The 23,113-nt window shown below is 44.2% G+C and overlaps 1 protein-coding gene across 1 annotated transcript in view; it reads left to right on the plus strand.

The window, feature by feature from the left end:
- LOC146809012 (sialic acid-binding Ig-like lectin 13) overlaps positions 1 to 23,113 on the plus strand; it is a 580,696-nt gene that overhangs the window by 50,125 nt on the left and 507,458 nt on the right. The window contains exon 3 of the mRNA XM_085615801.1: positions 16,617 to 16,762. The gene's annotated coding sequence lies outside the window, so the exon portion shown is untranslated. The remainder of the gene's footprint in view (positions 1 to 16,616; positions 16,763 to 23,113) is intronic.

The raw sequence follows: 23,113 nt of genomic DNA on the forward strand, positions 1-23,113 counted from the left end.
CACATAGACCGTCTGCCGAGGGGGTTCAACGCCAAGACCCTCCTCCGTCTGTACCTCTGCAACAGCAAACCCCGACACAAGTTCCGGCAAGCACATCTGTTTCTACATCTGCATCCACACCTATGGTTGCTATATCACGTTCAACGAATCCTTTCACATCCAGCACCCCAGGTGGTGCTACCGGAGGTACATCAAGCATTTTTTCTACGCCACCCAGAACAAATAAACTTTCCTTTCAAGAATTAGCCCACCAACGTACGCCCAAACTAGTAACTCCCAGCACGCTCAAGGAACTTCTAATAGATTGTAGATATGACCCTGTGCCCGGAAAAGGGGACGAAATGATGCTGGCATCATTACGTATCCGACGAGCTGCAATATACTTAGGGAAGCTACCAGGAATGACTGCACATTTAGAAAATATATATCATTTTGTTCAGTCAGGGCGAGACCCTGAGAGTATTACCAGAGCCATGGAGTACCAAAAGGTGGAAATACAGGGGGAACTGTTACGTTTCCTCATAAACTGTGTGATCAGAAATCAAGATCAACCAGGGGTAAATCCGGAAGAAATGCAAATTCTTACCACATGGGGTAAGAATATATCAGAGGGGAGACACGATAAACGATCATGTATAGTAGCTATGAGCCGAAAGATCCGCAAAGAAATAGAACGAATACACGAAGAAAGATTAGCAGTAGACGAGCCTGAACAAACCGAGGACGAGGAAGAATTAGAACTGCCCACAGGACAGTTAGAAACCATGGCCTATGTAGGTAGAGGAAGATCTTGCAATAATACTAGATGCTTTACTGATCCGATATGTCCGATACGTCCAGATAATAACAGAAAATTCCAAACTCCTATAATAAATACAAGGTCTCCCGAACATTCATTCCAAGCCGCTGACAAATTACTCCGAGAACGAAGGGGTTATCATATACTCGATTCTATGGACGAACAAGAATTAGCCAGGTCAGCCGTACACTGGGTTGATAGTCCTGGAAAATATGGTGATGATACACTAGCACATACGTTTTTGAACCTCGCCCCAGATGAACAGCGTTTAGCTGGTATCTATATGATTCAACAACTCCTTATATTATATAAAAGCCAACACTCCGATCCTGGCCCCTTACCTAATATATTGACTGAATTACTCACGAATAAATGGAGAGGTTCCGGTACTAAGTTAATTAGAGAAATACTAGAATCTAGAAGGCAGTACATTCTTTTTGTATGTCCTGAACATGTCTCACTGCCCATCAAGGAAAGAACGACGTATTACATGGATAGACAAAATCCCTTACGCGAAGTGCACCCGATAAAGGGTGATGACAATGAGTTTAAACGTGTGTTTGTATACACACCCATATCCAAAATAGAACTATTAGAAATGAAGAAAGTGGTACCCAGTCATGACAAAGACCCAGCGGGTTTCCATCGTGAAATTAAAGATATGTTACTCATGGGAGAATATACCTACCCCGACATTATGACAATACTGAAGGTATTAATGCCTGCGGGCATTTACGAAAAACTCAAGGAAAAGGATTGGGAGGTGGGAGACCAGAAGATAGATTGGACAGCATTAGAAAACGAAGAAAAAGCTCGAGGTCCAGGTTCAGGGCTCGGGGACAAGACCAAAGCACTACCAGGTTTACTAGTACAGGTACTGCCACGTTTATTAACTACGAAAAAGGAAGACTGGGGTGCAATCTCAGCCTGTAAACAAAAATCAGATGAAGACACTAGTGATTTCTATTCCCGATTTGAGAAATGTTTTGGTATAAATAGTGGAATAAAAGCAAGTAGCGAGTCGTATCCACATCTGTTTGTGACAAAATTGGTTGAAAATGCCTTGCCCCAAGTTAAGAATAGAGTATTGAAGTTCGAGAGTACCTGGCAAGGTAACACTCCGTCACAAATGTTACAAATGTTACAGTACCATCACAATAGAATTAGAGAAGAACAAGAACATGAACATAGACGCATGAAAGACACGAAAATGAAAATGCTAGTTTCCCAGACAGTTCCTGCTGATGGTCATAAGAAGGGTATAACACCGTCCAGTGTTTCAGCAGGTCCTGTAAAAGGGACGTGCAACTATTGTAAACAGCCAGGTCATTATGTACACGATTGTCCCGTTTTAAAACATAATATCGCCATAGGTAACACAAAAGAAAGACCACGACCACTTAGACAGGATCAGAATCAACAAGGAACACCGCAGCATGTACAGTCCATGCCAGCTCCGCAACAGTCTATGCCAGCTCCACCACCGCAGCCTATTGCTGCCACACAAACAACGACCCGACAGATGTATCAGACCGCACAGTATGACTATCCTGATTATCAACGATACTCATGAAACAGCCTAGAGAGGGAAGTTGGCTTACCCCTTATTGAGGTTCCTGTAGATCAAGAAGGACCTTATGTACACAGTGAACTGTTAGGTCAAGATAGAAAATTCTTACTTGATACAGGGGCAAGCCGAACAACAATAAAACGTAGTGAAGTTCCAGGGGCACCCCTCTCAGGCACACAGAATATTTCCCTTGGCTTTTCAGGAAAACCTATCATTAACGAAGTAACACAGCCTCTTCCACTTACGATTGGTCCCTTGACACGAACTACAGATTTATTACTTACTAAATCATGTCCAGAAAACTTGTTAGGCATAAAAACTTTGAAAGCCCTAGGAGCTATTATATGTTGTTCTCCGGAAGGAGTAAGATTGTTTTTACGTGATTTCAAAGGGCACTACGTGTCCCGAGACATGGATCACCGACTACAGACTTTACCCACACATTTATGGGCACAAGGCCCTACAGATGTTGGTTGCATGAACATTACACCATATCGAGTCACACTAAAGGCAGGAGTGGTACTTCCACGAATGCGACAATACAAGTTACCCCCAGATGCTGTAGTGGCTTTACTACAAATCATTGACGAGCTGATTACCCAAGGAGTGGTTGTGGAAACTGACTCCAATGTATGTAATTCACCGATAATTCCGATTCTTAAACGAACCGATCCAACAGCCCCGCCAGTATATCGATTGGTTATTGATCTGCGCGAATTAAATAAATGCATAGTACCACAATACCCCGTAGTCCCAGACATTTCTTCATTACTGACAGCCATTGATTCCGAAGCAACATTCTTTACTGTAATTGATCTCAAAAATGCCTTCTTCAGCGTCCCAATAGATCCGGAAAGCCAATACTTGTTCGGATTTAGTTTAAATGGACGTAGCTTTAAATTCACACGCGCACCTCAAGGATTTACCGAAAGCCCCAGCATCTATAGCCAAGCACTGAAACGAGAACTCGACAGTATCCACATGCCAGTCAACACTGCCCTGCTTCAATATGTCGATGATCTGCTGATCACCGCTAGAAGCGAACCTGAATGTGAAAAAGCCTCACTGACGGTTTTACAATTTTTGGCCGAAAAGGGGCACAAGGTGTCCCCTTCTAAGCTGCAATTCTGTGTCCAGCGAGTTGTTAACCTTGGTCACTCGCTGTCCAAGGAGGGAAGGCAGCTTACATCAGATCGCATCCAGTTAATTGCTAATATGCCAATACCCAAGACACAAAAGGAGGTGCGGGCTTTCATAGGCCTCACTTCATATTGTAGGCAGTGGATCCCTCAGTATGCATTTCTAGCAAAACCACTCATTCAATTGACAACGCAGGAGGCAGCCACATCGACTGTTCTCCCTTGGACTCAGGAACATACACAAGCTTTTGAAAGCCTAAAGAAAGCTTAATGTCAAGCACCTGTTTTAGCAACACCATGTTACAATAAACAGTTTACACTCTTCGTTACAGAACGCGAAGGTACTGCCTTGTCAGTACTCACACAGGAACAAGCAGGATCACACAAACCATGTGCTTATTTTTCTAGTACATTAGATCCCGTAGCTCAGGCTTTGCCTGCGTGCCTAAAATCAGTGGCAGCAACAGCTTTAGCAATCAGACAAAGCGATGCCATAGTATTAGGACATCCATTGACAGTACAAGTACCACATGCAGTAGAGGTTCTCTTGAACCGCACACAAACACAACACTTGACTATAGCACGACTTACTGGTTACGAATTAACATTGTTTCAGCCACATATAGAAATCAGACGTTGTAGTACATTGAATCCTGCCACACTGTTACCAATAAACGGAACAGACCCACTTGCACATGATTGTATTGAAGTTACCACTATCACGACGAAACCCAGACAAGATTTAACAGACGTCCCATTGTTAGACCCAGACCTGACGTTGTATGTAGATGGTTCATGTATGAGAACAGGTACAGGAGAGCTAGTGGCCGCTTACGCAGTCACAACAGACACTGAAATCGTTGAAACAAATTGCATAAATACCTTGTCAGCTCAAGCCGCAGAGCTCGTCGCTCTGACACAAGCCTGTATTCAAGCCACAAATAAAAAAGTCAACATATACACTGACTCACGTTATGCATTCGGAGTTGTACATGACTTCGGCGTGCTGTGGCGAGAGAGAGGTTATTTAACTTCTCACGGTGCCCACATTCAGCACGGACCCCTTATTCATGCCTTATTAGATGCAATACATCTACCCACTGCAATATCAATTATGAAATGTAAAGCTCATACGAAAGTTACTGATATCATTTCTCAAGGCAATGATCTAGCTGACAGAACAGCTAAACAGACTGCTCAAACTCAAACATCCGACATGACAAAGACAATAGTCCCGACACCAACATATTGCATGACGGTTAAGGATCCCGCTCTTGACGTAATTGACATACAGACACATGCTACACCAGACGAAATAAAGAAATGGACTGAATTAGGAGGGATCCAAACGGATCAAGGATGGATGACGAAGGAAAAATCTGTGTGGTTCCTTCCTGATTCAATGGTCCAAGTTATAATTAACACTGTACATAGTCCAGCACATCTAGGAGAAAAAGCTATGCTAGACAGCATTCAACACATTTGGTTCAACAAACATTTACGAGCAGCAGCTAAACAAAAAGTTCGTACCTGTATGATCTGTTGTCAGTTTAACCCAGGAAAAAGCATTCCCGTAGAACAGGGTGGATTTCAGCCTCCTGATCACCCTTTTGAAGTCCTCCAGATGGATTATATCCAGATGGAACGATGTCGAGGATTCAAATATGTTCTCGTAGTTGTCTGTGCTCTTTCCCGTTGGACAGAGGCATACCCGGTTTCAGATTACACTGCCCCGACTACTGCCAAACAGTTAGTTCGAGAATTCTTCCCACGGTACGGTTTACCACGTGCTGTCTACTCAGATAACGGCCAGCCGTTCTCATCCGAACTAATGAAACACGTTTCACTTTTGTTAGGCTATCAGTGGAAATTTCACTGTGTCCGACACCCCGAGGCAGCAGGTCTCGTGGAACGACATAACCAGACCCTGAAAATAAGATTGTCCAAAATTTGTAGAGAGAAAGGTGTCGACTGGGTAGTAGCCTTACCCGTTGCACTCTTTTACATGAGAATGGTAGCACACTCTCGAACAGGGCTATCCCCTTATGAAGTGATCTTCGGTAGACCACCAAATATGTGGGGGACGCCTGTACCACGCAAAATAACTGATATTGACTGTAATATGCTGACAGATTACTTGGCTTCCTTGATGTCTGCACTACAATCTTGTCGTTCACAGGTAGCTGCAGCCTTTCCCGACAACACCGAGGTGAAACCCCATGACGTAATTCCAGGAGATTTGGTTTTAGTGAGGAACTTTGACCGGAAGTCTCAGCTGGATCCTAGGTGGAGATCGCCTCAACTCGTATTACTAACGACGAGGACAGCCGTGAAGATCGAAGGTCGAAAAGGCTGGATACATTCAAGTCATATCAAGAAATTTCATGGACTACCGTCCGACGTAAATGACACACCTCGCGTGTCTTCACCGATTGACTCAAAACTTCCTTTGGTTGAACTGAATAACCATGAACTATATAAACTAAAACTTCGGTCCAACAAGTCAGGCAATTTGATTGTTTAAGTCCTCTCCAAGGTGAATCGGTCGAATTTGTCTCTGACATGTATCCCTTAGACCTGTATAGAGAAAGAAACAGAAGGATAAAGTTGAAACGACATGCGTACTGTAAATCACTGCGTAGTCATTGCACAGTGACGTTATTAATTTTGTTTTTCTTAAGTCTTTTAATAATTACTGCAAGTATATTGTTGCACATATATTATCCTATTTCTAGACATGTTTATAATGTTACTGCCGAACATTCTTTTAGTGAATTACCTCCGCATGAGTTGTCCTATAGATTTGCGCTGCGCAATAACACGTTTATTAGTATGTTACATCATTCCCATCAGGTTAGCAATGCTACAAATTGTTGGATATGTGGTCGACTCCCTCCCTATCAGAACTATAAAGGAATTCTACCTCTCTTTCCATACCCGTTCACACACAACGGCTCCTGTGGAGCATGGTTTAGTTTAATTAATTCCCTAGATTCGAATTCTGCAGTTTACCAGAATAACTGGGTATGGGGAAATCTGAACTTAGTTTTACTCAAAGTCTGTCACCCTAACAAGGAGGGACTTCCCAAAAGAACAGGAACTGATCTAGAAAATGAAGTATATGGATTAGGTAATTTTACGCTTAATCTCATGATCCTGAATGTCGAATCCGAAGCTACTCCAATTTTGCCCGCCATGTCAGTATTTCCAGTAAAAGGTGAATTATGTGTAAGAAAGAATGGTTCCATACATATGGGCCATAGTAGATGCACCACTGTAATAGAATTCAGTAATCAAGGCAAGTCTACATTTAGAGCTTCCCGCCATTCCTACTTCATATGTGGTCAGACGGCATACATACGTTTGCCACTAGATTGGGATGGCACCTGCTACATCGGATTCCTTTTGCCACCTGTTTTTCTAGCTCCTCCTGATTATCACAGAAATACTCATTTAGTACACAATAGAGAAAGGAGAGATCTCCCAATAGTCGATTACACTGAGACAGCATGGGAAAAATACACAGATTTCAATAAAGGTCTCTTTCCCTATATAGGTACAGTTACTAATAGTAAGCTGATACGTAGATTAACCAGAACCCTTGAAGCAGTAGTGAACAAAACTATTTCCGCCTTAGGCAATTTAACAGAAGAGCAGTCTGCTATGCGGATTGTTGTGCTTCAAAATCGTCTTGTCCTTGACGTCATCTTGGCCGATAGGGGCGGAGCTTGTAGGGTCATCGGATCAAGCTGTTGCATTTTCATACCAGAAAATTCGCCATCTGTATATAAAGCCATAACTCGCCTTCATAAGATTGTAAGCCAGATACACCAGAATCCAGGCACCTGGACTTGGTCCGGTTGGTTTTGGAGTGTATTATCTACCTTTGGATGGAAGGTCCTATCCTTCCTAGGTATTGGCTTCCTCATATTATTCAGTTGCTGTCTATGCCTACAATGTGGACCAGCGATCTGTGGTCTGTGTGCCACATCGTGTATTCCACCACCAAGATTTCATTCATCACGGAAGAAAAAAGAAGAACAAATGATGCTATATGAACAGATCGATGGATTGATGAAGATTGATATCTCTTAACGGGCAAGTAGGGGACAAGGAGGGAATGTGGAAATATGGATTTTTATGATCAGTTATGTCCCCTATCTTGGACCCCAACGGTTTCATGTATAAATCCCAAGTACATGTATGTTCCCTCCAGTTCCAGTTATGAAGACGCAAACACATGTGCGTCCACCGCCAACATGTCCTCTTTCAGATCCGCCATGAATGGGCCGGATATTCTATTCCTAAGTATGAAAGGCCACCGGCTTTATATGGTTCACTTATGCCATTTTACAGTCCAGGCAAGTAGGCCCTGATTCTGCCATCAAGCTTTTCCTGCCTTCTGCCTCTGAAAGCTCCAGTCTGAGCTCGCATCTGTATCCATGAACTTTGTCCTACTCCCTGCGCAGCTAACGGTGCCTGACATCAGCCTGTTGCCTGCCAAAAACTGTATTTCACCTTCGAAATTATCTGCTCCGCTCCCTATCCAATGCATTCCTGTCTAGTAGTTTAAGTAAACATTCTTCCAGCTACCGAGCAAAGGCCCGGCTCCTCTGTCTTTATGCAAGTAATTCATAGCCCTGTTACTATGGAAGATTTCTGCCCTCGCATCTAGTGTAGACACTTAGACGCTTGTACACGCACTCACAGTCAGTATAGTCAGTATAGAATAAGATTCTACTCTAAGAGACCTCTCTTTTGGATAACATAGTTCTCTAAACATAGGATGTTAGATATGATTTGGGATTAGGTTGACTTGACCCTCCAGACTTCTGTCGCCACATGTAGAGCTAAATGTCAAGTCCCCTTCACCCCCTAGTTGCACGTCAATCACACGTCATGCTGCTGCGCGCGCATTTCTGCCAAATATTTCTGCTGACATTGCGAAATTCTTTCATGGAACCACCCTATTATGACATCATACCTGATGACGTTCTTTAGTTACACCCACTTTTGCTACGCATGTATGTTTTATCTTTACTATCAATTGTTACGCCTCCTCCATCTGTTTCACTGTAATGCCTATTGTATAAAAATGATTACTTGTCAATAAAGTACGTCTTCACTTCCTGAACCTTCGTGGTGATGGAATATGGAGCTCCTCAATTTAAATTGATTTTGGAATAAAGCCCGTTCCGAACCTCTAATACCACGGATTCTGCCTCTTATTTTACTGAGCTATTGTTATAGATTTTCCGCATCAAATTAAGTTCCGGTAATTAAATTATTTACCACAACTGAAGGGAGAAAGGGCACAGATTGTGGGGGTCACAGAAGGAAAAAATGGGCACAAATCTCGGGGGCCACCAGAGGCACAGAAGGAAAAAACGGGCACGGATCACGGGGGGCACAGAAGGGAAAAAGGGCACAGATCATGGGGGTCACAGAAAGAAAAACGGGCACAGATCACCGGGGCACAGAAGGAAAAATGGGCACAGATCACGGGGCATCGGGGGCACAGAAGGGAAAAAACGGGTACAGATCACGGGAGGCACAGAAGGGAAAAATGGGCACAGATCATGGGGGCACAGAAGGAAAAATGGGCACAGATCACGGGGGCAACGGGGGCACAGAAGGGAAAAAGGGCACAGATTATGGGGTTCACAGAAGGAAAAAACAGGCACAGATCACAGGGGGCACCAGGGCACAGAAGGGAGAAACGGGCACAGATCACGGGGGCACAGAAGGGAAAAAGGGCTCATATCACGGGGGTCACAGAAGGAAAAACGGACACAGATCACGGGGGCACAGGTGGAAAAATGGGCACAGATCACGGTGGGCACCGGGAGCACAGAAGGGTTAAAACGGGCACAGATCACAGGGGGCACAGAAGGGAAAAACGGGCACAGATCACGGAGGGAACAGAAGGAAAAATGGGCACAGATCACGGGGGCACAGAAGGAAAAACTGGAACAGATCATGGGGGTGACGATGGGAACAGAAGGATAGAAGGGTACAGGAGAAAATACAGGCACAGGGGGAAGACAGACAACAGCAGTCACAGACAGCAAAAGAGAAAGCGAAATGGGCAGTACAATGAACAGTAGAACAGACATTAGGCAGACCACTGGCCACCAGGGATGAGGCGCAGGTGGTAGCCTGCGGGTGGAGGAGGGCCTCAACTTTCCTCAGCCCCGACAGCTGGGGCAGGGACAGGACGCACAGGCGGTGCTGTGCGGAGGGGGAGCAACCTACCTAACAAGGTCAAGGGTCGCTCACCTCACTGCGCAGCGGCCGCCATATATGGGGAGGTGGGAGGGAGGAGCAGCTGGGAGGCGGGAGATAGGGCCAGCGAATGGACAGTCAGGGGGGCGGGGCAGCAGGGGGCACATCGACAGGAACGGGAACGGTGAATGGCATGGAGGGCAAGAGCACAGAATCACAGGGGTCACAGAAGGAAAAACGGGCACAGATCACGGGGGCACAGGTGGCACAGAAGGGAAAAAGAGCACAGAGTACGGGGGTCACAGTAGGAGAAAACGGGCATAGATCACGGGGGCACCGGGGGCACAGAAGGAAAAAACGGGCATAGATCGCAGGGGGCACAGAAGGGAAAAAGAGCACAGAGAACGGGGGTCACAGAAGGAAAAAATGGGCACAGATCACGGGGGGCACCGGGGGCACAGAAGGAGAAAACGGGCACAGATCATAGGGGGCACCGGGGGCACAGAAGGGAAAAAGGGCACAGATTATGGGGGTCACAGAAGGAAAAAATGGGCACAGATCACAGGTGGCACCGGGGGCACAGAAGGGAAAAACGGGCACAGATCACGGGGGGCACCGAAGGGAAAAAAGGCACAGATCACGGGGGTCAAAGAAGGAAAAACAGGCAAAGATCACGGGGGCACAGAAGGAAAAATGGGGACAGATCGCGGGGGCACTGGGGGCACAGAAGGGGAAAAACGGGCACAGATCACAGGGGCACAGAAGGGAAAAACGGGCACAGATCACGCGGGGCACAGAGGGGAAAAAGGGCACAGATCACGGGGGTCACAGAAGGAAAAACGGGCACAGATCACGGGGGCGCAGAAGGAAAAATGGGCACAGATCATGGGGTGACGATGGAAACAAAAGGAAAGAAGGGTACAGGAGAAAATACAGGCACAGGGGGAAGACAGACAAGAGCAGTCACAGACAGCAAAATAGAAAACGATACGGGCAGTACAATGAACAGTAGAACAGACCTTAGGCCTACCACTGGCCACCAGGGATGAGACGCAGGTGGTAGCCTACGGGTGAAGGAGGGCCTCAACTTTCCTCAGCAGCGGCAGCTGGGGCAGAGACAGGACGCACAGGCGGTGCACTGATCTAAGGAGGCAGATATTATTTATTTATTTGTGTATTTTGTAAAGCGCAACAGCTGCCCCAACGGGGCGTCCCGGCGCTGATAAATCATGGAACTTAGAAGCTAGGCACCAATGGGGCATTATATGGGGAAGAGATGTGTTTTCAGGGACTTTCGGAATGCTAATTCGGTTTGGCAGGCTCGTAATGCAACCGGGAGGTTATTCCAACACCGAGTGGCACAGACCTCGAATGTTTTCCCTCCGGTGCGAGTACGTTTAAATCTGGGGGTTTCCAGCAGAAGTAGGGAATTTGAACGTAATGTCCTGATGTTGACATACGGTTTCAGAGTGCTTCTCAGATGGGCCGAGCCTTTGCCCTTGGAGGCCCGGAAAGCCAAGGTCATGGCCTTAAAAATACATCTCTTGGAAATGGGGAGCCAGTGGAGTTTACGGAGGTGTGGGGAGATGTGATGTCTTGCAGGAATTCTCTCCACCAGCCGAGCAGCAGCATTCTGGACAGTCTGTAGCTTGTGGCATAGGCCTGCTGTGATGCCAAGGTATAGTGCGTTGGCGTAGTCCAGGTGAGATATTATCAGGGCTTGTACCACAGTCTTACGGCAGTCCATCGGTAGGTAGTTGATGAGCCGTCTAATTGTCTTGATCTTAGCAAAACAGGATGCTGCTACTGTTTGAACCTGGGCGTTAAAACTGAGATGATTATCCCAGCGCACTCCCAGGTTTCTCACCGAGTCTTTAGGCGTGGGGGCATGGCTGAGATCATCCGGCCACCATAAATTAGAATCAAGAGGGGATGATGAGTTAAAAAACAGAATCTCTGTCTTTCCAGCGTTGAGTCGGAGGGAATTGGAGTCCATCCAGCTAGAGATGTCTCTTAGACAGTTTTTCAATGGGTCGAAGGCAGAGGCAGTGGGGGTATCAAAAGTGAAGAGTAACTGAATGTCATCAGCGTAGGAGGTGGATTTAATCCCAGTTTGCGCAATCAGTTTAGCCAAGGGGGAGAAGTAAACATTGAACAAGAGCGGTCTCAGGGAGGAGCCCTGTGGAACTCCCCATTTTAGTGGTCTAGCGGTGGAGGTGTAGGGAGGGGTGTATACCTGCTGAGTACGGTCACTCAGGTAGGAAGAGAGCCATCTCAACACTGTATCGCCGAAACCCAGGTCTCTCAGCCTTCTCAGCAGGATCTTATGAGAGACGGTGTCAAATGCTGCTGAGAGATCCAGCAGCACTAACACCGCCCTCGATCCTCGATCCAGCGTCCATCTCACAGAGTCAGCCATTTCGACAAGGGCCGACTCCGTGCTGTGGCCCGACCGAAAGCCGTGCTGAGAGTCATGCAGGAGCCCATGGGATTCGATGTAATTGGCAAGCTGGGCGTGCACCAGTTTTTCCAGAATCTTAGCTGGGGCAGGCAGGAGAGAGATGGGCCTGTAGTTACTAGGGTTATCTGGGTCAAGATCAGGCTTCTTAAGGATGGGGACTAGGGACGCATGCTTCCATTTTGCGGGAAAAATGCCCGTTCTCATGGATTTGTTCCAGATATGGTTAAGGAATGGATTGAGCAGGGGTGCCAGTTTTTTATATTGTTTGGCTGGCAAAGGGTCCTTGGGGGAGCCATATTTACAATTGAGTAATTCTACCAGTGTGTCAGCCTCAGAGATATCTGCAAATTCTAGCAATGAGGGTGACTGTAACGGGTACGTAGTAGATTCCTCAACCGACCCTTCACTACTGGTGATGGGAAAGGAGGAGTAAATAGCCTGGATTTTTTCCTCAAAGAATTGTGAAAGTTTATCACACAGAGACTGGGAGGCTGGTTGAGTTCGAGTCAGAGCGCTGGGGTCCGTGAAGGATCTGACTATGTTGAAAATCTCCCTGGCGCCGTTACTGGCATGTTTAATTCTGGAAGCCAGGAAGTCCCTTTTATGATCCTCAATCATTCTGCGGTATTCTTTGAGAGCTGTTTTATAGGTGATTTTACTGTCGAGGGAATACTTCTGCCTCCAGGAGCGTTCGAGGGCTTTGCATGATGCCTTTTTCTGGCGAAGCATGTCAGAGTACCAGGGTGCGGATGGTGTGGCCCTGTAGGTTTTGATGGGTTTGAGAGGGGCCAAAGCCTCTAGGGCTTGGCCGATCCATATTACTCTTGCACTCATGAATTCAGTCAGGCACTACCAATGCACTTACCCAATTAGCTAGGCAGTAGCCCTGCACTAATGCAATCACCTAGGCACTACCCCTGTACTCATGCAATCACCAACATACCACCCATATACTCATACAACAAGTCAAGCACTACTCTGGCACTAAACCATTCTCTTAGGTAGTACCCATGCACTCATCCAATGGCCCAGACACTACTCTTACAGTCATCCTTTTATTCAATTACTACCCATGTACTGATGTAATCACCCAGACATTACCCTTGGAGTCATAAACTCACTCATGAAGTACTCAGGTATACATCTATTTGTATTTTTCTTTTATATATGATGCCACTAGGAAAATTTACAGACACATGAATGAGTGCTTTCTAGAATATAGTGAGAATTATAACAGACACATTGAAAAAGTTGCTGATTTGCATTTGGCTTGGCCCAACACTCTGAGTAGTTGCTCAATAGTGAATCTGCAGCACAACAGTGAGGTGAAAGACATGTTGGTAGAGGGCTTAGTGATTAGGTTAACTCATATCAGTGTATAGAAATGTACAAATACGCCACATACGTTAAGGTGACTCTTCAAATGGGAAGTGCAGTCTGTCAAGTTTAAGGTAGTTTATAGGCTTATGGATGAGGTATGTCTCTACTTGCACTGGATGGTAGAGATATAAAACACAGGTATACATCTTTTAAATGCCACTAGGAAAAGGTACAGACATATGCATGCATGCTTTCTGGAATATAGTGAGAGTTACAACACACACATGCAAAGGGTTGCTGCTTTATATTTGGCTAGGCCCAACACTCTCAGTAGTCTCTGAATAGTGATGCTGAAGCACAAAAGGTTTTAGATATGTAAGTAGAGGGATTTGTGACCTCGTATGAGTCTGTGAAAATGTACACTTAAAGTACACTACATACATTTAGGTGTGTCTCCGAAATGGAAATAACATTCTGACATGTTTAAAGGACTTCATGGTCTTGTAAGTGAGGTATGTTTCTCCTTGCACATGTCTTCTCAATTATGTTTTGCATATGAAGATGGTACATGTGTGTGACATATATTTGTATATGTATTTGTATGTTTCTATTATGTGTGATGGCCCCAGCAAAAGGTAGGGATGTATGTTTGCATGTTTTCTATAATATGGTGAGACATATAACAGTAACATTGCAAAGATTGCTGTTTTGCATTTCTGTAGTTTTCTTCATTCTTTCTGGACTTCTCTTCACTGTTTCTGCACTTCTTTTGCTTTTTCTTCATTTATTGTGCCTCTTTCTGCACCTGTCATCTCTTTGAGTACTTCTGTTGATTTATTCTACACTTTGAATTGAAATTGAAATTGAAATAGATTTATTGAGCGCGGTTGCTGCCCAAGGGCGTCCAAGCGCTGAGATAATTGGGGAGACATGCTGAGTGACAGATTAGAGCTCGGAGGCTTTGGTGAATAACCAGGTTTTCAATTTTTTTCTAAATGATAGTAGGTGCGGGTTGGAGCGGAGTGGGAGGGGGAGAGTATTCCAGAGTTTAGCTGTGTTCAATGAGAACAACCTGCCCCTGGATCTGGCTCTTTTCACTCTGGGGACCTTTGCCAGGAAAGCCTCAGTGGAACGGAGGTTCCTGTTAGGGTGGTAGGGGATGACAAGGTTGCTGTTAATTGCAGGCCCCGTTTTCCAAAAGGCCTGGTGCGCAATGCACAGTGCCTTAAATGTCACTCTGTATTTGACTGGTAGCCAGTGAAGACTTTTTAGCGCAGGTCTGGCTGACTGGGCTCGTGGGATCTGTAACAGGGTGCGTGCTGCGCAGTTTTGCACCACCTGGAGTTTCCGGAGAGTCATCTCGGGGGCCCCAACATACAGGGCATTATTTGAGTCCAGGCGGGACTGGATGAGGCCTTGTACTGCCACCTTCTTGGCTTCTAGGGGCAGAAGAGGGAGGACTTTCCTCAGAGTCTTGAGGATGCCAAAACAGGTGGCGGACAACTTAGTAGCCTGGGTGGAAAAGGAGAGCTTCCTGTCCAGCCATACTCCCAGGCTCTTGACGTTTTCCTTGGGGGTAGGGGGAGTGCCCAGAGCTTGGGGCCACAAGGAGGCGAAAGGTATTGGCGAGGCTGGGCCTAGAAGCAAGAGCTCAGTTTTATCTCCGTTTAGTTTAAGGGAGGAGTTGGTCATCCATTCCTTAACATCTTCTAGGCAGCTCAGCAGGCCTCCATGGGGTAGGCTACTGGTCTCTTGAGCCAATGATACCACTAGCTGAGTGTCGTCGGCGTACGACACAATTTTAATGCCGTACGGTTTGACAATCCCAGCCAATGGTTTCATGTAGATATTGAATAGCACAGGGCTCAGAGAGGAGCCCTGTGGTACTCCGCAACTGAGAGGCTTGCTGGTTGATGTTATATCGCCGTCAAAGATCTGGAAGGATCTGTCGGACAGGAAGGAGTCGAACCACCTAAGTGCGTCGCCTGAGACTCCAATGACCCGGAGACGGTTCAGCAAGGTGGCATAGCTGACCGTGTCGAAGGCGGCGCTTAGATCAAGGAGGATCACCGCCACTGATCCTCCCTGGTCCAGAACCATTCGGGATTCCTCGGCGACCGCAAGTAGGGCAGTTTCGGTGCCATGTTTCGGCCTAAAACCTGTCTGGGATACATCCAATAGGGAGTGGTTTTCAATGAACTGGACCAGGTGGGCGTTGATGTATTTTTCCAGTACCTTGCCAGCCCAAGGGAGGAATGAAATGGGACGATAGTTGGAATGATCATCGGGATCCAGGTTCGGTTTTTTCAGTAACGCCCGTACCATGGCTTGCTTCCATGCTGTAGGAACGGCACACGAGGCTATGGATGCGTTTAGGAGTTCCAAGATAGCAGGCAAGGTGGCTTCGTGTGCCTGCATCAGGACTTCTGGTGGGGCTGGGTCGCGTGGGGAGCCCGATTTAACTTGGCGTGCCATTTTGCCGAGGGTGTCGAGGTCCATGGGAGGGAAGCGCTCTAGGGTTAGCTGACCTGGGGGGGGGAGGTTTCTAGGAGAGGGTGGGTTGGCTGTCTCACTTCTCTTGTTTGTTTCAGCACCTCTTTTGCTTCTTTGTGCAACCCCTAATGTCTATATGCACCGGTCTTTCATCTTTCTGTACCTTTCTTATCTGTTTGTGCAGCTTTCTTGCCTCATTTTGCACATCCCTTAAGTCTTTCGGCATCTTCTTTTACCTCTTTCAGTATCAATTTCAGCAGCTCTCTTCCTTCTTTTTGTATATGTTTTGTTTGTGCACTTCTGTTACATTTTCCATACCTTTTTGCCTCATGTCTTGCCTTTTTCTGCACCTCAGTTGCTTCTTTTAAAATTCCTCGTGTGTTTTTCACTCTTGTTCTTTCCTCTTTGTGCACCTCTGTTGCTTGTTTGTGCACCTCTCTTGCCTCTTCCTGCATTCCTTTTGCCCCTTTTTTGCACCTGTTTGCTCATTTTTCGCACCCCTCCTATCTGTTTTAACTGTTCATTTCTGTATTTTCAATATTGAGATGTTAATAAGTAAAAATTGTTAATTGATGTAACAAACTATTCAACCTATTCTTTGTTTTTAAGACAATTATTTTGTTTGGATTATAAACTGAAGATGACAAGAAAACATGAAAAGAGAAGAGAACAAAGAAAACAGAATTACTTAAAGAAAACTTAAAAGAGTGCAATAGAAAAATACCAAAATGTTACTGAGGATAAAGTCTGTTCTGGTAAGAGTACTAACCAATTTATTAAAACAGTTGTAGAGAGATTAAAGAAAGACAATAGTAATGAAAGTAAAAAGGAAATGTTTACAACAAAGCACAAGCAAATAAAGAGGTGAAATGGAAAAAAACATTCATTTTTGGGAAAACAACGCATGACACAAAAAGACAAAAACAATTTTGAGTAATTCAAAATGTGTTAAAAGATTGTAAAAAGTTAAAAGTATAAAAGACGATCAGCAGCATATAAGTAGAAGCAACACATTGAAAGTGTAGCAGATACTGCTTTAGAATTGAAACTAAAATTATTAAAATTATTATTAAAGCGATTGAAAACATTGAATAAAAAAATGCTGTTCATGAAGGACAAAGGCAAAAGAAAAAGACTGGTTAATAGAAGTAACTTTTGTAAAATTGTAACTGGTGAATGGAAGCACACTTCTAGTACTGAGACTTTCTTTAATGAAGAAAGCTACAGAACACATTATTTCATGCAGTTAATACTTGTGGTCGATGCTATGAGATGAAAGATGGTTGTCCCATTTCAAAAGAAAACATGGTTCCTAGGAATGTGAAAGAAGTAATAACTGAAGAAGTTCAAGTGAAGAGTACACAAGCTCCGGTATACATGTGTGATTGTAGTAGTGTTTGCAGTATTCAACAGGAATCTATTCACATATTATGATTTTTTTTACGAGAATATGCCAAAAAACGAACAGAAGATTAAGATGTTACAAGGACTAGATTAAAAAAAAGTAAGAAAATATACTAACTTGCAGGGTCATTCTCTGGCCTGTCTTTCAATCAATCAATCAATCAATCAATCAGGATTTGTAAAGTGCACTACTCACCCATAAGGGTCTCAAGGTGCTGAGCGGGGAGGGCAGCAGATCCGTTCAGCTAAGGAGCCAGGTCTTGAAAGTCTTTCTGAAGGTGTTCAGGGAGGGGGAATGCCTGATGTCTGCTGGCAGTTCGTTCCATGTTTTGCCCGCGATGTGGGGGAAAGATCTTCTGCCTGCTATGGCTCTGTGGATGTGTGAGGATTCTGCCAGTGCGAGGTTGGAAGATTGGAGGTTCCTTTTGGCTACGTGGAAGTTGGTTCTGTCATTGAGGTATTCAGGTCCGGTGTTGTGCAGGTATTTGTAGGCATGGGTTAGGATTTTGAAGGTGACTCTTTCCTCCACAGAGAGCCAGTGGAGTCTATGTCGGTGTGGGCTGATGTGTTCGTGCCGGGGGATGTTGAGGATGAGTCTGGTGACGGTGTTCTGTTTCACCTAGAGTTTGCGGAGTAGGGACTTGTTGATGCCGGCGTAGAGTGCGTTTTCAAAGTTCATTCTGCTGGTGATGAGTGCGTGGTTGACTGTTTTCCTTGACTCAGGGGGGATCCACTTGAAAGTCTTGCGGAGGATTCAGAGTGTATTGAAACAGCTGGTGGTGATGGTGTTGACCTGTCGCTTCATGGTGAGGGATGAGTCGAGTACGATGCTGAGGTTTTTTGCGTGGTCTGAGGGGGTCAGTGAGCTTACGAGGGCGGATGGCCACCTGGTGTTGTCCCATCCTGAGGGGGTGGTTGGAAGGATGAGGACTTCTGTTGTCTCGACGTTGAGCTTCAGGCAGCTGTTGGTCATCCAGAGTGCGACATCTTGCATTCCTTTCCGGAAGTTGAGTTTGACAGTGGTGGGGCCTTTGGTGAGGGAGAGGATGAGCTGGGTGTCATCGGTGTAGGATACGATGCTGAGGCCGTGTTGTCAGACGATGGCTATGAGGGGGGCCATCTAGATGTTGAAGAGGGTTGGGCTCAGTGACGACCCCTGTGGGACTCCACATGTGATGATCGTGGGGTCGGAAAGGATGGGTGGCAGTCTGATTCTTTGGCTTATTCCGGTGACTAATTATCAGATCCAGTCTAGGGCTGTTCCTTGTATGCCGGCGTTATGAAGTCTGGCGAGTGTACGGTGGGAGACGGTGTCGAAGGTTGCTGATAGGTCGAGTAGGATGAGGGCAGCAGAGTGTTCTTGGTCCAGGAGGGTGCGGATGTCGTCTGTGGCAGCGAGTAGGTTGGTTTTGGTGCTGTTGTTGCTCCGGAATCCAGATTGGGACGGGTCAAGGACGGCGTTATCTTCGATGAATCGTGTTAGTTCCTTGTTGACTGTTTTTTCTGCTTCTTTGGCTGCGAAGAGGCGGAGCGAGATGAGCTGGTTGTTTTTGAGGCCGGTGGGGTCAGCTGTGGGCTTCTTGAGCATGGGCCTGACTTCTGCATGTTTCCAGTCATCTGGGAAGGTGCCTGTTTCGAATGAGGTGTTGATGATGATGTGTTGTAGTTTAGGTGCGATGGTGGCTCTGTGGTAGATGTGGGGGGCAGGGGTCCGTGGGGGTTCCCGAGTGGATGCCTTTCATGGTTGAGGTGGTGTCTTTGGCTGTGATTGGAGTCCAGGTGGTTATGGATGGCTGGCTGTGGTGTGTGGGAGGCGGGCTGGCTGTGGCGTCTGATGGGTGGTTGGCGAAGTTGTCGTAGAGGTTTTTGATCTTGAGGTGGAAGAGTGTTCCAAGCTTGCCGCAGAGGTCTTGGGACGGGGTGATGTCTGTGACTTTAAAGAAAAGTGTGTCAAAGTACTTTCCATCATTTAAGAATGTTAGCAGTACTCCGACTCAGAAATGCGGAAGTTAGTAAGGACATTGTACTATGTAAAAAGCCCTGCATTATGTTTGAGTGAAATGAACACAGCTCTTTTGCACGGTTCAGTATCCGATGTAAAAAAAGTTTGTGATGATATACAGTTTCGTTTTTTTGGCTCATAAAGGGAGTGCAGAGAAAGTGAGAGCTTGATAAGTGTAGGTGTTGAGGAAGAGGTGGAAGATATTAGTAATGACGAGTTTGCAGAAGAAATTACAAATTTTAAGACAGTTTTATCTGAGAAATCAAACTATGTTTGTATTTGTTGTCGACTTAATCACTATAGAAGTCAAACTAGGAATGTTGATTTATATTTAAAATGGAAAATAATGATGTGGCAGCGATTTACTGCTTATTTGTTGGTAGAAGGTCTGTTTGAGTTGGCTACTGATGAATGTATTTGCAAATATTGTTACAACAAATTAGAAGAGAACAAAATACCAGCTAGAGCAATACATAGCAACTTAGAGTTGGTAGCTATTCCTTTGTAACTGGCAGATTTGAGTTCATATGAGTCCATTCTTATTCAATCTGTGCACTCATTTCAGGCTATAGTTTGTATGGAGCCTAAAACAAGTGAGCTGCCTCCAACGGATTTATAAAAAGGTCTGGAAGGAAGAGTTGTGTACTTACCTTTAGAGTTTAAGACTGTTGGTATAGACAGGGAGGCAAATGAGCCAGTAGTTATTCAAGTTACTGGTGTACCAACAAAGAGTCGAAAAATATGACAAGAGTTTGTAGATGTTAATAAACTTCAAAAGGCTACATTATATCTGGTACAGAATAATATTTATTATACAAATGTAAATGTTGATGAACAGGAAATATGCTTAGAAGATTAAACAGAAATTTCAAGTGGCCAAATAGAAAAAGTGGACAAGTCTAGGACTGAAGATATCTATTAACATTACACTATACATCCTCTACATTCAAAAGAAGTGATAGGAAACAGTAGTGAATTATTTCAAAGGAAGGACGTAAAGGGAACTCCCATGAGTATAGGGAATAAAAGTATAGAAGCTTGTTGTTTTCCACTACTGTTCCCCACTGGAGAAGGTGGACGATTTGATGAGTGAGCTGTACAGATTCCAGCTTCAGAATACCGTTGGACAAGATTGTACTCTTAAGATCCAAGACTTAGACAGTGCATTCCATATATATTTCATCTTTTATTTGAAGGGGATTTGTCTGCATCTTCATATGCAGTGAACCACATATTAAAAACAGGAGTTTATCTTCAACATGTTTCTGCAAAAGAATTCATGGACAAAGTTGAACAAAGAGATGAGAATTTAGAATCACAGTTAATTAATTTAATGGCATGCTAACGTTGTGCCAATGAGCATTGGTATCGTCGTCATGGAGAACTTACATGCATGTTTAGAAACTTAGGTACTCCTACATGGTTTGTAACACTTAGCAGCATGGGAAGATTTACTTGAATTTCAAGGAGAAGCAAATTAAAATATTAAATACATTGAACTGAAGACAGCTGGAGAACTGTGTTCCTTGGATCCTGTAAATATGTGCAGATACATTAATCATAGATTTCAAGCTATGATGTCATTTATCAGCAATAAAAATAATCCACCTCTTGGAGCGGTAACAGATTTTTGTGGGAGAAAGGAGTACCAAGCCAGAGGTGCTCCTCATATACACAAGCTAATATGGATAAAGAATGCCCTAAAATTTGGATCTGATACTGATGAAACTTTTTTGTCTTTCATTGAACAGTATGTTACATGTGCCATTCTAAGAGATGGAGGAGAAAAGAGCTTGAGACAACAAGTTTTACGGTTTCAAAGTCATCGATGTGGGAAATACTGCTGACAAAAATACAAGTGTAAAAGAAAGTTTTATACAAAATTGCATTTTGGATTCCCACATCCCATAATTTCTAAAGGAAGAGTAAATTGTTTTTTGTCAGCAGTAACGCATGCAATAACTCGAAAATCTCCCAAGAATACATACAACTTAAAAAGAACAGAAGCTTCAAAGTACATTAATGACTATAATCCAGTTATTTTGAAAATGTGGAATGCAAACATGGATATCCAGTATGTTGCAGATAATTCAGTTGCAGGTGTTGCTCACTATGTTACATCATATATTACCAAATCTGAAAAGACAGAGGTGAAAGAAATGTGGGGAAAAATTTCAGGAGAGAAAAGTCTTAGCAAGAAATTTTACAGCTTCAGCTTGAAAATGCTTTCCCATCGAGAGATTGGATCCCATGAATGTTTGGATCACTTGATTTCCAGCCAGTTCATTTTCAAAGTCAAGAGGAATCATTTAGATAAGTCTAGGCCTTGCCACAACATGAAATAGAGTATTGAAATCTCTACAAGAAATCAAATACTTAGCAAAGAATGAACCAGAAAGTACAGAAATTGGTAAAACTAATACTATCCCAAACGGAGTCCACATCTCAAAAACCTATCTCTCCATAAAATACTTCAACATTACAGCTTTAAAAGAAAAGTTACAGAAAATATAAAAGAGGAAAATATGCAGTAATTGGATGTGACAGATGTTTGGTAAAACATGCCAAAGGAAATCTTATTATCCACAGAAAACTCAGTTGCAAAACTCTAGATAAGAGGGAATTTGTCTATTTAGCCCTTCTGCAACTGTTCCTGCCTTAGCATAGTGAAAAAGAATTACTTCTAGATTTCGACTGCTATGAAGATTCTTTTTACCTCTTCTATGCCCATGACGAGATAGTCTCGTCATGGAGCGCGGTTGCGCTGTGCCCATGATGAGACTATCTCGTCATGGACCCCGCCCGCTAATATAATGCCCGGCACAGGAGGGGGAAAGGGCGGGGCACTGAAGGGGTTAATGCAAGTTAAGATAGTATTCATTGCACAATTTCCCCTACATATCTACAAATGTTACATGATGAGATTGAACAAGAAAGTACTATTGCAGTGGAAATAGTTAGAGAAAGTTCTCAAGATAGTCAAAGTTCTGGCCCACTCAGTCAAGATCCACTGGGACAACCAGTTATTAAAAATGATGCTGCAATAGCCATGAATGAGGTAGAAACTGCAATGCAATAAGCACAACAGGATATTATTCCATTGGAAAAGTTAGAAGACCAACTAAATATTGAACAGAAAAAATATATCTTTAAGTGAAAGAACAGATACAACATGGTTTGCTACCTGAAAAAAAAGAATGCCAATGTTCATTATTTCAACCTATTCTAATGTACATCAGTGGTCAAGCTGGAACAGGAAAACATTTCTTAATTAATGTTTTGACCAGTTATCTACACAAAACTACAGAATCACATTTATCTTGTATTGTAACAGCTCCAACTGGATTAGCAGCACACAACATTAAAGAGGTTACTTTACATCAATTACATGGTAATAAATTGGAATATCAGAAGCTATCTGGAAAAGCTTGTTATGAAGTCTCAAGAGTACTGAAGAAAATGAATCATTGACGAGGTGAGCATGATATCAAACGTAATGCTTGCCTTTGTACATTTAGGAATGCAACAGATTTTAAAAACAGCTTACAATGTTCTGTTTGGAGGAATACATATAATTGTATTCGGATATCTACTATAACTTACTCCTGTAAAAGGACTGCCCGCTTTTCAAACACTTGTCCATGAAGACACTAGGAAATCTTTAAGAAGTATTGGAAATGGGAACAGTGGTACCGGTTCT

This window comes from Triturus cristatus, chromosome 7, assembly GCF_964204655.1.
Source record: "Triturus cristatus chromosome 7, aTriCri1.1, whole genome shotgun sequence".
NCBI classification, from domain to species: domain Eukaryota; kingdom Metazoa; phylum Chordata; class Amphibia; order Caudata; family Salamandridae; genus Triturus; species Triturus cristatus.